The 15,273-nt window shown below is 45.7% G+C and overlaps 1 protein-coding gene and 1 pseudogene across 8 annotated transcripts in view; one reads left to right on the forward strand and one right to left on the reverse strand.

Moving 5' to 3' along the window:
• Nucleotides 1-15,273, forward strand: part of Znf532 (zinc finger protein 532) — a 116,270-nt gene that overhangs the window by 29,156 nt on the left and 71,841 nt on the right. The gene's annotated exons all lie outside the window — the stretch shown is intronic.
• Nucleotides 10,348-10,871, reverse strand: LOC127204450 (60S ribosomal protein L30-like; annotated as a pseudogene).

Raw genomic sequence — 15,273 nt, forward strand, 5'->3', positions numbered from 1 at the left:
TTTTTGGGATATTAAAAAACACTGAGCTAAACAGACCATCAGTCTCTGTCTCCTTTTCCACCAGCCTCTGTAGGGTTTCCTGTACCCTCGCCGGGCAGACTACCACCTGTATGAGAAGGTAGGAAAGGAAATAGGGTTATGGGATATACCATATCCACCCATCTGCCCGCACATCCACTGTGCCCTTTGATCTCGCTATGGGAGGATAGCTTTCCACGCCACTCTCCTTGCCTTTCTTTTGTTCCTCACTGATTTCACTACAAACCACCTAAAGTTCTTTTAAAGGTATTTAATAAATTAAGTGACAGCTCTGCATGTTTTATGTCAGGATTCAAAGTACCTGGAAGTTGAAAGGACCTTGAGCAGGTTACAGCAGGCTGGTGGAAGGTGCTGATGCTATAGGCTCTGGACAGAGGAGGAGGCTGATGCATGAAGCAGATGGTGCTGATGGTGACGAGCACTGGGAAGAGACCCCAGTGCCCTGTGGCTGTTGATCCAGGGCTGGCAGCCTGGCCAGGTGCAGCCATGAAAGATGCAGACTCGCCTTTGTTCTGGGATCAAGTCTTAGGTTGTGAGCCATTTTCCCTTTCTGTTCTCCCCCACCTCCCTCAGGGCTTGAGCAGATACACAAAACATTCTCTAGGTTGGATTTTCCCTTTGATTTGGGCTTGGCCTAAAAAGGGATTCTTTTTTTTTTTTTTTCTGAGACAGGGTTTCTCTGTGTAGTCTTGGCTGTCCTGGACTCACTTTGTAGACCAGGCTGGCCTCATAGTGATCCCCCTGCCTCTGCCTCTTGAGTGCTGGGATTAAAGGCGTGTGCCACCAGGCCTGGCTTTAAAAGGAGATTCACTTCTTATTCATGTTTCATTCTGTGGGCTTTAGATTTGGTAGGTTCAATACCAGAGCATTCCTGAGCCTGAATTAATAAATGATCTAAACTGTGCAGTTTTCTGGGTTTTAAAGAGTCTAAAAACACTTAGCTCTTTAGAGCTCCCCTCTTTTCCTATCTCCTTCTATTTACTCCCCCAGCCCCTCCAACCCTCACTGGGTAAATGAGCTTTAAATGTATTGAAGTTGGGAGGGAAAATATATGTAATTATCGATGAGATTTGATTTTTCAACCAAACTCTATTTCTGAGGTGTCGGATACTTAACATTGTCTGATAAATGACAGGATTTGCTTTGCTTCTTTGTGAGAGCTTTGATACAACACTCAGGTGCTCAGAGGGCTATAGTGGGAACGTCATAAGGTGGATTTGCATTGTCCTAGGAAGAAAACAAGAGTCCCACATCAAGTTTTGGAATGAGGCTGAAGAGCAGCAGTTTTTACATATCAACTTAAGCTTGTTAGGTATCTTTTTTAACACTTTTTTTTCTTTGGGTGGGAATAATACATGTGTGGATATTAAAAAATGAATACAACGTGCCATTCATATTCCCCATAGGTAGTGAGTGTGAACTGCTTGTCTGTCCTTTTGTTACTGACTTGTATACTTTTGTTTGGACTTGGTTGTGATGTCCGTGTGATGAGCTGGGTCTGGATCCTCACACATCTGCTATCTCTTACTGGCCATGTGTGTCCTAATAAGAGACCTCCTCTGCCTGGTGCATTAAGTAAGAGTCATACGAACAAGGAGAAAAATAGTGTCCCTGCCTGCTTGGGGACCAGAGCCCAAATGGAGGCCAGATGGCTAAATATTTAAACGCTGTAATTAAATATTTAAAGCATACCTTTAAATATTTAAAAGGTATACCATATGCCTAAATATTTAAAGAGTTTAAATCAGGCTCTCTTTGGCTGGGCCTGGTGTCCACCCAGGACTAGAGCCCCCCAGCTCCCTCAGTGCCAGTGACTAGTGACTGATGGCTTGAACAGCACGCCGGGATTCCCATGAGCTAAACGGACAGTGGAATCCGTGGGGTGATGGACAGTGCGGTTGGAACCCTGAGACAAATGGGCTGTGAGCAGAACAAGCCTTCTAGGGAGCCTGGAAGTTTCCACTCAGGATAGCTTCCTTGTGTCTTCCACACCTTGCCCTCATCCTGCCTTCTTCACAGATGCAAGGTCAGAAGCTCAGTTAGGTAGGGTTCCCAGCACGCCAGGGGCTGCATGCCCTCTCCCAGCTCCTCTTTCTTTGCTTCTTCTTTCCTTTTCCTCTCCTTCCTTCACCCACCCACCCACCCACCTTTCTTTCTTTCTTTCTTTCTTTCTTTCTTTCTTTCTTTCTTTCTTTCTTTCTTTCTTTTCCTTACTGTCTTTCCAGACTGATTTTACTCTGTAGGCCTCCCTGCCTGGTTTGGAACTTGCTATGTAAACTGGACCACCCTGGAAATTATTGCATTTCTGCCTCCCAAGTGTTGTGACCACTTGTAACCACAAGTGCGTCACCACTTGTTGTCCTTGAGGCCCATTTCTTTCCTCTGGTATCCAGGACAGAGGCTGCGGCTTGTGTACACAGTCCCCTTTCCCTTCCCCCATCATTTGCTAACTAACTTCTAAAACTAAAACAGAGCTGGACGTGGTGGCCACGCCTTTAATTCTAGTACTTGGGAGACAGAGGCACAGACCTCACTGTGAGTCCAGGCTAGCCTGCTCTACATAGTGAGCTCCAGGTTAGCCAGGGCTACATAATGAGACTCTGTCTCAAAAGCAAAACAAACAAAATACTGCCCCCCCCCCAAGTCAACTGCCCTCAAATCCCCAAAGAAAACAAAATTGGAGAAATAAAGAGTAAAATTTCCCTTGAGACTGAAAAACACCTTTGTCTTTGAGCTTGAGATGAATGGATTGTCCAGAGCAGGGTGGGGTGGGGGATCCCTTTGTCTGGTCAAAGTTTCCATGTGGTTTGATTATTACGGAGACAACTTGATGACACCCCAGCAGCCCTTACAAGTGTGTGTGGGATAATTCTGGGATCAGTGAGGGTGTGCCATGTGCATTTGTTTTCAGGGCTGCCAGGTGGTGCAGATACAGAGTGTAAGACACCCAGATGAAGGAGAGGACACGTTTCCTGTGTCCACTGTGTATGTGAAGGGCTCATGTTTCTGTGCCTCCTGCATTTTCTTTGTTGGCTCCATGATGATCCCTTCAGGTTGGCTCCTTTGGCTGTGAAGGTGATCTTTCATTTCTGCCATAGCCTCCTTTTTTTCCTGCACTTTTTATTCTTTGGGATACTCTATGTAACGTTAGCTGAATTTTTATTTATTTTTTTTTGGGGGGGGGCGGGGCGTTGAGACAGTGCTCGAGGTTTAGCCCTTATTGTCTTATTGTCTGTTACTTTTCTGTTGCTGTGGTAAAACATCAGGACCAAGGCAGCTCATAACAAGAAGGATTTATTTTGGACTTATGGGGAAGCATTGTAGTAGGCAGGAGCTGGAAGCTGAGAGCTAAGGACTCATCTTGAAGCACAAACAGGAAGCAGAGAGAGACCCCTTAAACTCTCAAAGCTTGATCCCAGTGATGTGTTTCTTCCAACTTGGCCATACCTCCCAAGTCTCCCCAAACAGTCCCAGAACTTGTGGGGGACATCCATTCAAACCAGTAGACTGTTCTACTCTCTGAGAGATTTCTCTGACAAGCCCCCCCCCCCATTTTATCTTTTATTCAGCCATGAATGATTGTTTTTTCCTTTTTTCTCTACCAGTACGGTTGTGTGTGCAGTGTTGATCAGCATCTTGAAACATCTCTCCTCTTCTTTTTTTCTGTCTTTTGCTTTTCATTTATTTCCATCTAATTTTCAGTAGAGGCTCTCTCCTGTTGATCAGCTTCAGAGATTGGGCTCTGAAAACCTGCTGGAGCTATACGTACAGGTGGGGCCTCTCTTTGGGCAGTGAGTAGGTGTGTGGCTCCCCTCTGACCCGGAGAACCTCGTACCTCTTCACCAGAGCTGTGTTTCCTAGGATCTAGGACACTTTTAAGGTTCCTTCCATGGCTTTGGCTTTTGCGGATAAATTGGACAGTGACTTTCCTTGTTCTTGTTTGCCTCATTCTCAGGAGCCTCCTTGGCATCGGTGACCCTAAAGAGGCCCTCCTTTTTTTTCTGTCTGCCTGGGTTCATTTACTTCCATCCAGCCCAGCTCCCAGCCCTCTCACTTCCTCCTTCCATGCTTTCTTTTCCTTTGCTGACTAAGGCCTTGGGGTCTCTGTCTGTAAGATCTGTAAGATCTTTTCTCGGTGCAGCTTCCCTGAGCTCTGATCCTGGGGAAGCAGCTGTGGCTTCCCGACCTCTTCCCAGACTTCACCATGCCTTACTTGCTCATGACTCTATTTTTATTGCCATGCCTTTCAGCACCTAGAATATACTTCTATAACACCTGCCGAGACTTGGTTCACACACTATTCAATAACTCATTTAAAGCACTTGTTCAGTGACTTTTAGCACATTCTTCATCACTTTGGTCAGTATTAGGACATTAGGATATTTTGATGATTGACCACCTCATAAAGAAAACCTATGCTCTATGCAGCCCTGGCTGTCCTGGAGCTCAGTCTATAGACCAGGCTAGCCTTGAGCTCAACAGCTCGGCCTGCCTCTGCCTGACCACCACCATGTCCAGCTTGTAGAACCTGTGTGTTTCATTGTTGCTGCTTCTCCCAAGTCCTGCCCCTAAACAAGTACTGCTAAGAAAATTATTCATATTTTTATTTCTTGTAGTGTTGGGTATAGAACTTCACTGAGCCATTTTGCCAATTCCTTGTTTATATCTTAAAAAAATACTCTTAATGTTATTTTTGTAGATTTTAGGAATAAGAAGGAACACGTGCATCTATTCATCTCTTTCTGACCTTGAGGGAGCATATTGGTAAGAAGAGGAGATGCAAATTAACTGTTATTTCAACAGTTTGGAAACTATTTTTTTCTCTATCTTCTTTTTTCCCTCTTTTCTTTCATTTTCCTTTCCCATTTCTTCTCTTAGTTTTAAATTGTGTGTGTGTGTGTATGTGTGTGTGTGTGTATGCACATGTGCACATGCGTACAGTTTGCCTGCTTTTATGTCTCTTTACTATGTGTATACTTGGTACCTGAGGAGAGCAGAAGGGGACATCTGATCCCTGGGGACTGAAGTTACATACAGTTGTGAGCCAACTTGTAGGTGCTGGGAATTAAATCCCGAATCCCCTGAAAGAGCAGCCAGTATTCATAACCACTGAGCCATCTATCTCTCCAGTCCTACTCCTTTGGCTCTCAGTCTCTCAGTCTCATATTCTCTCTCTCTCAAAGCCAGGAACTCTCTGTGTAGCCCTGGCTGTCCTGGAACTTGCTATGTAAACCTGGGTGGCCTTGGAATCACAGAGATCAGCCTGCTTCTGCCTTCCAGAGTGCTGGCATTAAAGGCCTATTCCATCATACCTGGCCTCCTTTAATCTTTTGAGACAAGGTCTTATGTTGTACCTGCTGACCTTGAACTCACTATGTATTTAGTCAAGGCTGCTGTGACCTCGTAATCCACATGTCCCCTTTCATTACATTACAAACACATGCAGCACAGCTATACTTGTCTTTAGATTGCTTATTTCCACGGCCCTTTGCCCACCTGTGTTGGAAAAGAATATTGTGGTTTTAACTTTGCTCGACCTAGAGCTCCTTGCTCTTTCCAGCTTCCTGTCCCAGCTTTAACATCCTTATTGCTTAAGAGTTGAATTAATAACTAAAGCCCAAGCTTTCTGTGGGTTTCCTTTGTTTTTAACCCTGTGTCCAATCTCCAGTCTCCACAGACTCCCTGCCTTTGATTGTTTCTCCGTCTTGCTTGGCTTTGATGACCTTGACAGGTTTTTGGAATGGTCAGGGACTTTGTGAATGCCCCTGGTTGGCATTTGTCTGATGCTTAGGTTAGACATTGTGCTCCTGGGAGATAATGTGCCATTCTTATCATATAAAAGGACACACTGTAAACATGACTTGTCCTGCTTAATGTTAGTTATTTACTGTTAGTCTTTGTTTGGCTTTTGTGTGAGACAGGGTCTCCCTGTGTAGCCCTGGCTGGCCTGGAAATTGCTTTGTAGACCAATCTGGCCTCAAACTCACAGAGATCCATTGTGCCTCTGCCTCCTAAATGCCAGTATTAAAGGCAAACACCACCATGTCTGCTGCTTGATGTGCATGGCACGGAGGTCAGAGGCCTACAGAGAGTGACTTGTAGGAGTCTGTTCTCTTTTCCACCATGGGATCAAGGCATTGAATGCAAGCTGACTGGTCGGGCTGCCCACTAGGCCAGTGGCCTGCTAAGCTATCTTGTCCTCGTTTACTTTTCTCATTTTTCTTCATCAGCCATTTACATCATGTGGACTCAGGGCTCCTTAGTGCATATTTGGGGCTGTGACCCGCTGCTGCCTTGTCATTCAGTGTATCCCACGTGCTGTTGCCTTTTATGTTCCCTGTGTAGGTTTTTGTATTTGGGAGGTGGTGGTGGGTGGAAATACTGGGTGTGGTGGTGCACACTTTTAATCCCAGTACTCCGGAGGCACAGGCAGGCGGATAGCTGTGAGTTCGAGGCCAGCTTGGTCTACAAAGTGAGTCCAGGATAGCCAAGGCTACACAGAGACCCTGTCTCGGAAAAAAAAAAAAAAAGTGTATGAGTATTTTGCCTGCCCTGGCTCTCAGCTTCAGTCTCCCCATATGAGGGTGATGTCTTGGAAGCCACTTTCTTTCTGTGCTCAAAGCCAGATCTCTGACCAGAACCCTATCACAGTCTAGAATGTGGTCCTGACTGTAGGCCTGGGTCTCTCTGTGGCTGTGGGATGAATGAAGAGAATAGCAGCTTCCTGTAATTCTCTGACCATTGGTCCTTATTGTTTGAAGTTATGTTTCCTGTCTTTTGATGTATGTGTGTGATTGTTGCAGGTTCCTTCAAAGACCATTCATCTATCTCTATGCCCCAATGTATACTGTTATCCCTGGTGCTTAATTTTTCTTCATGTATATGGGTGTTTGCCTGAATGTGTATATGTGTACCATGTCTGTGCTTGGTGCTTGTGGAGGTAAGAAGTTGGATCCTCTGAAACTGGAGTTACAAATAGTTGTTAGCTGCCATGTGTATGAGCAGCCTCTGAGCCATCTTTTTAGCCCCCTTGTTGTTTATTTATTTACTTGTTTAGGGACAGTCTTGCTCTGTGGCCCAGGTTAGCCTTGGACTTTTCATTTTACCCCAGCCTCCTTAGTTCTGCGATTACAGTGTGGGTGGCCATGCCCAGCTTACCCAAGAGCCTTTAAAAAAAAAAATCTTTAATTTTTAAGTAAAAATTTTTGGTCAGGGAATCAGGAGTAAGAGATATTGGAGTGGAATCTTACTGGACGGGGTGCTGTGTGTCGGAAGCTGGGGCATTTGGTGTTGACTCTCTGTCCTAGGTTTGCCCGTAGACACTTGGAACTGCACTGATGTGGTAAGTGATGAGGTGTAGACTGGGCATTGAGCCACAGAACTGAGCAAACAGGAAACTCCGCATGCTTAGTCCATGAACAGACAATCCTCTCACAGCCAGCAAGCCAGTGCAAGGAGGGAACTTGTAACTGTTAAAAGAATCATGTTAAGTGTGTGTGTGTGTGTGTAGGTCTTTGGTTCTTTTCTACCATGTGGGGTCTGGGCATTGAACTCAGGTCCCCAGGCTTGCAGGACAAATGCCTTTGCCCACTGAGCCATCTCACCAGCCCAAGTTTAAACAAATAATGACATGGAGATTGAAATATAAGGTATCCTTTGTGGCCTCCGGCATGAGCTAATCAGTGTTTGTAAGTTGGGGTTCAAGAAGCATTGAAAATAACTGACGCATGCTGGCAGCGGCGATGTTTTTGTAGCCTTTTTGGAAGTCACTTTGGCATTTGTGCTTATGGGTCTGGATAGTTGGCTGACAGTGCAATCCAAACCTGCGAGCTGTCGGCATGCCTCTCAGGAGATGCATGATGCTCCGCAGCATAATAGAGGCTATGAGAGAAAGCTGATGAACTCAGAACAGGTGAGCATCGCTCTTGTAGATCTCAGTGTCTTTGTGAAAGCCTCAAGGTGTCTTTCAGATGCAAAACCATGCATGCTTGTTCCTGAAAGCCTGCCCATGGGTTCACTGCTTTCTAGAGAAGGTAAATGCCACTGTCAAAGCAAAAGTAGGACTTGACGGAGGAGCAGCTTGGGTACACAGAGCTGCTGATGTAAGTGAGAGAGCTTGGTGTAATGGCAGACTGGTAGTTGGTAGGATGGCTCTTAGGTAGAACTGTAGCTGACCTCAGAAATGTGTGCGCGCCTGTGTGGTCGTTGTGCTGCTTCAGGTTGCCGAGGTCGCCTCTGAACAGGGAGAGGTGGCCAAGAGACCAAACAGACCCTTAAGTGGAAGAACAGGAAGTTAGGAAAAACTAAGCAGGGCCTGGCAGTGGTGTGAGGCTACCAGGGGAGAGCTTTACTGGAAGGTTCAATTCTATAGAAAAGCTATAAATAACCGGAAAGATCAGGGACGGTAATACCAAGGACAAGGGAACAAAGAACAGGAATGTGAGTGCATGTACATAGACTTTCTTTTCTATTTATTCAAGTGATTCTCAGTGGTACTGGAGAATCACACTAGTAGGGCTTCTCCCAGCCCTGTGCTAGGCAATGCTGTGCTCCCAGCCTGTGCTAGGCACTGCTGTGCTCCTACCCTGTGCTAGGCACTGCTGTGCTCCCAGCCCCGTGCTAGGCACTGCTGTGCTCCCAGCCCTTCTGTAACTGTGAGACACTTGGATGAAGTTGCTTTGTGCTGGGAATTGAGTATTCCTGTCATTCCTGTCTTAAGTATTTGGTATCAGAAGTGTTTCAGAGTCTGGAAGCCCTTGGGTTCTGTAATGCTTTCATGAACTTTGCTGGTTTGAACACCCAGGGTAGTCAGTTTGACACTGTGATGAAATACCTGAGAAACTCGGCTTAATAGGAACCAGGCTTATTTTTATTTTGGCTCGTGGTTTAAGAGCTTCTTTTGTCTATGGCCCTATTACTGTGGACCTATGATGAGGCAGAACTTCAAGGCTGGAGGCATGGGGCAAAGCCACTAATCCCATTGTGACCAGGAAGTGGAGAAAGAGGCTATCAGTGTCCTCAAGGGCACACCCAGGTGATGCAGTTCTCCATTAAGTCCCACCTCCCTAAGGCTCCCGTCCCCTCTGAACAGTGTTTCCAGCTGGGGTGAATCTTTCAACATATCCTGAAGTTTCTACTATCAGATGAGGGTGAATCTTCCAACATTTGCAATCCAAGCTATTCTATTTCTAACCTTAAAATCCCTGAATCATGCTGGGTGGTGGCAGTGTCACCTTTAATGCCAGCATTTGGGAGCAGAGACAGTCCAGCCTGCTCTAGAGTTCAAGGCTAGCCTGGTCTACAAAGCGAGTCCAGGAGCAGAGAAACCATGTCTTGGAAAACAAACAAACAAACAAGAATCCCCACATTGCAGAAATAAAAATAAAACAACAACAACAACAAAAACAAAAAACACTTTCAGTATATGTGTGACGCTCAAAATGCTTTGGGGTTGAGAGCATTTCAGATTTTGCATTTACAGATTAAAACCATTTAACCTGTGCTCAGCGACGGGCACGCTTGGCTTGTGCCTGTCTAGAAGTGCACTGTGATGCTGCTTTGATGGTCTGTGGCCGGGTCGAGAAGGGCGGAGGAGCCTCTAGGTGTCCCCTTGGGAGACTTTCCACAGAGGACCAAACAAGGGCAGCAGCATCTTGAGGTGGGCACTGTTGGGAGGAAGGCGAGAAGGTCCATGAGTGCAGGCATTTCCGACACCACCAGGCGAGTAGCCTCTTCATGTGCTTCTGTCACCATGATGTTGTTTCACCAAGGACTTATAATGAATGAAATCTAAAGACTGTGGATGGAAACACACTGTAGTTGTTACAGGTGTGCTCAGGGAGGGACTAGGGGACCACCCTAGTCACCAGCTGGCTATAGTGTGTAGTACAGCCAGATCACACAGCTTAGAATTTCCTGTTTGAGATAGGGTCACCCTTTCTGTGTAGCCCAGACTGGCCTTGAGTTTACAGTCCTGCTCCAGATCCTTGCAAGCTGGGATTTTTTTTTTTCTTTTTTCTCCCCCCCCCCCCCCAAGACAGGGTTTCTCTGTGTAGCCTTGACTGTCCTGGACTGGCTTTGTAGACCAGGCTGGCCTCAAACTCACAGTCATCCGCCTGCCTTTTGCTTGTACTGGGATTAAAGGCGTGTACTACCACGCCTGTCTTTTGTTTGTTTGTTTGTTTGAGACAAGGTTTCTCTGTGTAGCCTTGGCTGTCCTGGACTCGCTTTGTAGAACAGGCTGGCCCAGTTTGTTTTTTGTTTTTAAAGGAGATCTGGCAAAGTTTTATTAAAGAAAAACTTTCTTTTTTACTTTTCACCAGTCTGTTCTGGCATCTTCTGATAATATCGGAATCCTCTGGGTCAATGATAGCCAGTGTGCATACTCTGTAGTGTTTTCCACATGCTGTGCTGGTTCAGTGTTATTCCAACTGTAGTGATGGACACCAGTTTTAGCCAACATGGCACAGTATTCTGTTTCAGATTTCATCAGAGCTGGGCAGTTGTTGGTTTCGCTTTGCCTTGTCTGATCATCTTCAGAGTCTGTTTGTATCTCAGGAGATACTTTCCTCCTTTCTTTCTTTCTTTCTTTCTTTCTTCTTCTTCTTTTTTTTTTTTTTTCTGAGACAGGGTTTCTCTTTGTAGCCTTAGCTATCCTGGACTCGCTTTGTAGACTAGGCTGACTTCAAACTCACAGTGATTCACCTGCCTCTGTCTCCCTCATGCTGGTCGTGCTCAACCACACCCGGCTCATAATTGCTACTTTTCACAACAAGCTGGTGCCTAAAGTTGATCAACTCCAGAGACTTTTCCGTCTTCTTTGCGGCCACCATCTTTCCTACCTTAGGTGTGAGACAATCCCCAACCAAGATGAGCCGCCAAGATGGCTGGGGAGGGAGAGAAAGCCCAGGTTGTTTTTAAGTATTTAATATTTAAATAATTTTTATTCACAGAAAAGTTGTAAAAAGCAGTAGAATTTCCATTATACCTTTTACTCCCCTTTCCCTACAGTGTCTTATATTAATTATAACATACTTATTAACAGCAGAAGAATGCCATTTTATTTAGATTTCACTGGTTTTTCTACTAAGCAGAGGGCAGCCTCTGTGTTGGGTCCCCTTTTAGCCACACAGTGTACAGTTCAGATTTGGTTGTTTAGGTGATCACTCTATTGTGGTCATGCTATTCCTCCCCACCCCCCTTTTGTGTGTTTTTGTTTTTTTGAGACAGGGTTTCTCTGTGTAGTCTTGGCTGTCCTGGACTCAATTTGTAGACCAGGCTGGCCTCGAACTCACATTGACCTGCCTGCCTCTGCCTCCTGAGTGCTGACATTAAAGGTGTGCCAAGCACGGCACCATTCCCTTTTGATCATCCCCTCCTACTCTTTTTTTTTTTTTTTTTTAAAAAGACAGTTTTTCTGTGTAGCTCTAGCTAGCTGTCCTGGCAGTTGGCTGGCCCTGGATTCACAGCGATCCGCCTGTCTCTGCCTCCCTGGTGATGACACTACTCATTCTTGATTGTTGTTGGTTTTAATTTGCAGGGTATGTACTGTATACTATACAGTTATTTGGATTCTGACAGATGTATAGAACCGGTTTCCGTTACTCTGTCTGTGATACAAAACAGTTTTGTCATTTCTTCTACCAATTTGTCTTATATTGGGTTTTCCTGGAGAGTGGATTGCCAAGGGCTAGGAAGTTGTGGAATTTACCTGTGTTGAGATTGAGTCATAGAGGCAGCATGACAGGGACACGCGGGACAAGGGGACAAGTCCTGAGTAGGGCTTGGAGCCCTTTTTGCCAGCTGTGCTACTGATAGAAAGAGGAGGGACAAGGTTCACTGAGGGACGGACCAGTAAGACTAAGCATGAAAGGCCAGACACCCTTTGACATTTGACTAGAGGCAGGAAGTGCCTGGGGAGAGTTCTTGCCTGGTGACTTATTTGAACTAACAGTAGAAAGACTGAGGGCGGAGTCCGGAAAAGGGAAAGATTAGAAACAGCCTCTATTCTGTGGCAGGATGAGTTAGTAAGGAAGACAGAAAGGGATTTGGCCCACGTGGCCTTCCTTTCTCTGGAGCTTCACCCAGCAGCTGGACGAAACACAGGAGGCTGCCCTGCCTGTGCTTCCGTTTGGCCCTGGCAGCAGTGGAGGAGGGGAGGACCTCCTCGAGAGGGCAGGAGGGCAAGTGGGACCAGCACTGGTGACCTCTGGGGTGGGCTACGGTTTGTACGGGCCTTTGCTTCTGTGGAAGGCGTTTTCTTTGCTGTTCCTGAGAAATGGGCAGGGCAGGGCCTGTTTGCGGAGCCTTGAGGGAGAAGTAGAGAGCTAGGGCGGGAAGGGCTTGGGGTAGGCATATGCCTGGGCATCTCAAGGCTGTGACGAACGGCTTAGTGAGCAGACCCTCATGTGTTTCCAGAAGCAATTGGAGGCTATGTCTGGTAGGCTTAAATCAGGCCTGTTGTAACTAAGAGGACAGTGCGCTGTCTGGGCAACTGAGACAACTGGCTTGTGGCCAAAGCAACGTGCTCTCTGCATGGCAGGACACAGATATGTGACCATACTGACTTGATATTGGGGATGGAATTAGAGCGAGCAGATGCTTTTCCCACAGAAACCGTGGGGACTGAAGTCAAATAGAAGCAAGAGCTTGGTTGGTGTAAAAGGTTTAATTTCTTTTTTTTTTTTTTTTTTGGTTGAAGACAAGGCATGTGGTTATCTCTAAAAATCTTCAAATGAGAAGAAGTTGGAGGTGGAAGGAGAGCTAAAGCGTCCCTCATGGGGGAGGGGGAGAGGGGCGGGCATAGAGAACGCAGGTATACTGTTCAGTTGGTACTTTGCGTACTATAAGCATGTGCTGTTAAGAACATTTTACACTGGGCGTGGTGGCGCATGCCTGTACCCTCAGCACTCTGGGAGGCCAACCTAGTCTACAGAGCCAGTCCAGGACAGCCAAGGTTATACAGAGAAGCCCTGTCTCGAAAAACAAACAAAAGAGCATTTTACATCTGAAGAAAAGAGAATGATAAAACCATGTGGCCCATTAGTCTAATTTAGTTGCTTTGAAAATTTGGTGGAATAAAAATCATCACGATCACACAGCACTAGCAAACATCGACCAGAGAGTGCTGCCTCGTCATCACAGTTTTTTGTTTTTTGTTTTTTTGTTTTTTGTTTTGGTTTTTTGAGACAGGGTTTCTCTGTGTAGCCTTGGCTGTCCTGGACTCACTTTGTAGACCAGGCTGGCCTCGAACTCACAGCGATCCCCCTGCCTCTGCCTCCCGAGTGCTGGGATTAAAGGCGTGCGCCACCATGCCCGGCTGTGATCACAGTTTTTAGGGAGTTTGCAGAACCCTGTGGACACTCAGTTTGTCAGCTAGTCTTAAAACACCACTGCTATGGTTTATAGTGTTGACTGATTCTCATTAACAGGAATGTCGTTGCTATTCATTGTGTGGGTAATCTGATATGCCTTCACTGGTCAGGCTAACTTCTGCTCTCTCAGGGGCACACACTTGCAGTAGCACACATGTGGAGGTCAGTACAGCCTACAGGTTGGGTCCAGGGACTGAGCTTAGGTAGTCAGGCTTGTAGCAGGCACCTTTATGCACCGTGTCACTTCTAGCTCCTTTCATGTTTATAGAACCACGGCTGGACTTAGGCCTGCACCTTTCCTCATGGAACTAGTGGAATTTCAATTTAGGGGTCGGATAGTCTGAGCCTTTTAACTTTGGGTCCCTCCCCATTTTTCATCTTTCCTTCCTTTCTTTGATTGATTTATTTTTGAGATAGGATCTCACTGTGTAAACCTGGTGGTCTGGAACTCATAGAAATCCTCTTATTTCTGCCTCCCAAATTCTGAGATTAAGGGAGTGAGTAGATCCCTTTATTGGTTTTCAGCCTGGGTCTCTTTAGGCTGGCCTGACCTCTCTCTGTGTGTGTGGCTGGCCTTGTCTACTCTCCTGCCTTTTTTCCCTGAGTGGCAGGATCATAAGCATGTGCTGCCATGCTCCATGAGCACCTCTTCTAGTTAGAAATTGCAAAGCAGCTTTTATTACAGATAAAAATGTTTTGAATTTTTGTTTGTTTGTTTGGTGTTTTGGCCTTAGCTGTTTTGACCACACTGACCTTGAACTCTGAGAGATCCGCCTGCCTCTGCCTCCCCAAATGTTGGGATTACAGGCATGCGCCACTGCGCCCGGCTTGTTTCATTTTTATCGAACAGCTTTTTTTTTGTTTTGTTTTTTTTGTTTTTTGTTTTTTGAGACAGGGTTTCTCTTTGTAGCCTTGGCTGTCCTGGACTCACTTTTGTAGACCAGGCTAGCCTCGAACTCACAGCGATCCGCCTGCCTCTGCCTCCCGAGTGCTGGGATTAAAGGCGTGCGCCACAGCGCCCGGCTGTAAAGTGGAAGAAAGATAGCCAGGTGTGATGGCACACGCCTTTAATTCGAGCACTCAGGGAGGCAGAGGCAAGTGGATTGATGTGAGTTCGAGGCCAGCCTGGTCTATACAGTGAGTCCAGGATAGCCAAGGCTACACAGAGAAACTCTGTCTCGAAAAAAATCTAAACCAAAACACCCAAAACCAAACCAAACCAAACAACAAAAAACAAACAAACAAACAAAAAAACGAAGAAGAAGAAGAAGAAGAAAGAAGAAAGAAAGAAATAAAGAAGTACAATTAAGGGGCAAATGGGTTTTCTGAAGCTTTTCTTTTGATTTGGTAGCTCTTAGCTTATAGCAACAAAGATGGAAGATTTTCCTGCAATTCTAAGGCTTTAGCAGGAAAGGAAGCATGTTGTCTGTCTGGGTCACAGGAGGACACAGAGTAGGAACTGGGCAGACTTTAAGTTCTTTCCTTTAAATTTTTTAAAGTGTAAACCGGCCTACCATTTTTCTTCTGGCAATATACATTAAATACACTGCTGTTAGTAAACTATGGCCATTTATAAATGATCATTGGCCCTTTGTTTGTTGTTTGTTCTTTTTTTTTGTTGCTTGAGACAGAGTTTCACTATGTGACCCTGGCTATCCTGGAACTTACTATGTAGACCAGGCTGGCCTCAATTCACAGGTATCCCCCTGTCTCTGCCTCCTGAGTGCTGGGATTAAGGATGTGTACACACCACCATGTCCAGCCTGATCATTGGTCTTATTTATTTATTTATTTATTTATTTATTTATTTATTTATTATGAATACAGTATTCTGTCTGCATGTATGCCTGCTCACCAGAAG

The sequence above is a fragment of the Acomys russatus genome, chromosome 20 (genome assembly GCF_903995435.1).
Source record: "Acomys russatus chromosome 20, mAcoRus1.1, whole genome shotgun sequence".
Classification (NCBI taxonomy): Eukaryota; Metazoa; Chordata; class Mammalia; order Rodentia; family Muridae; genus Acomys; species Acomys russatus.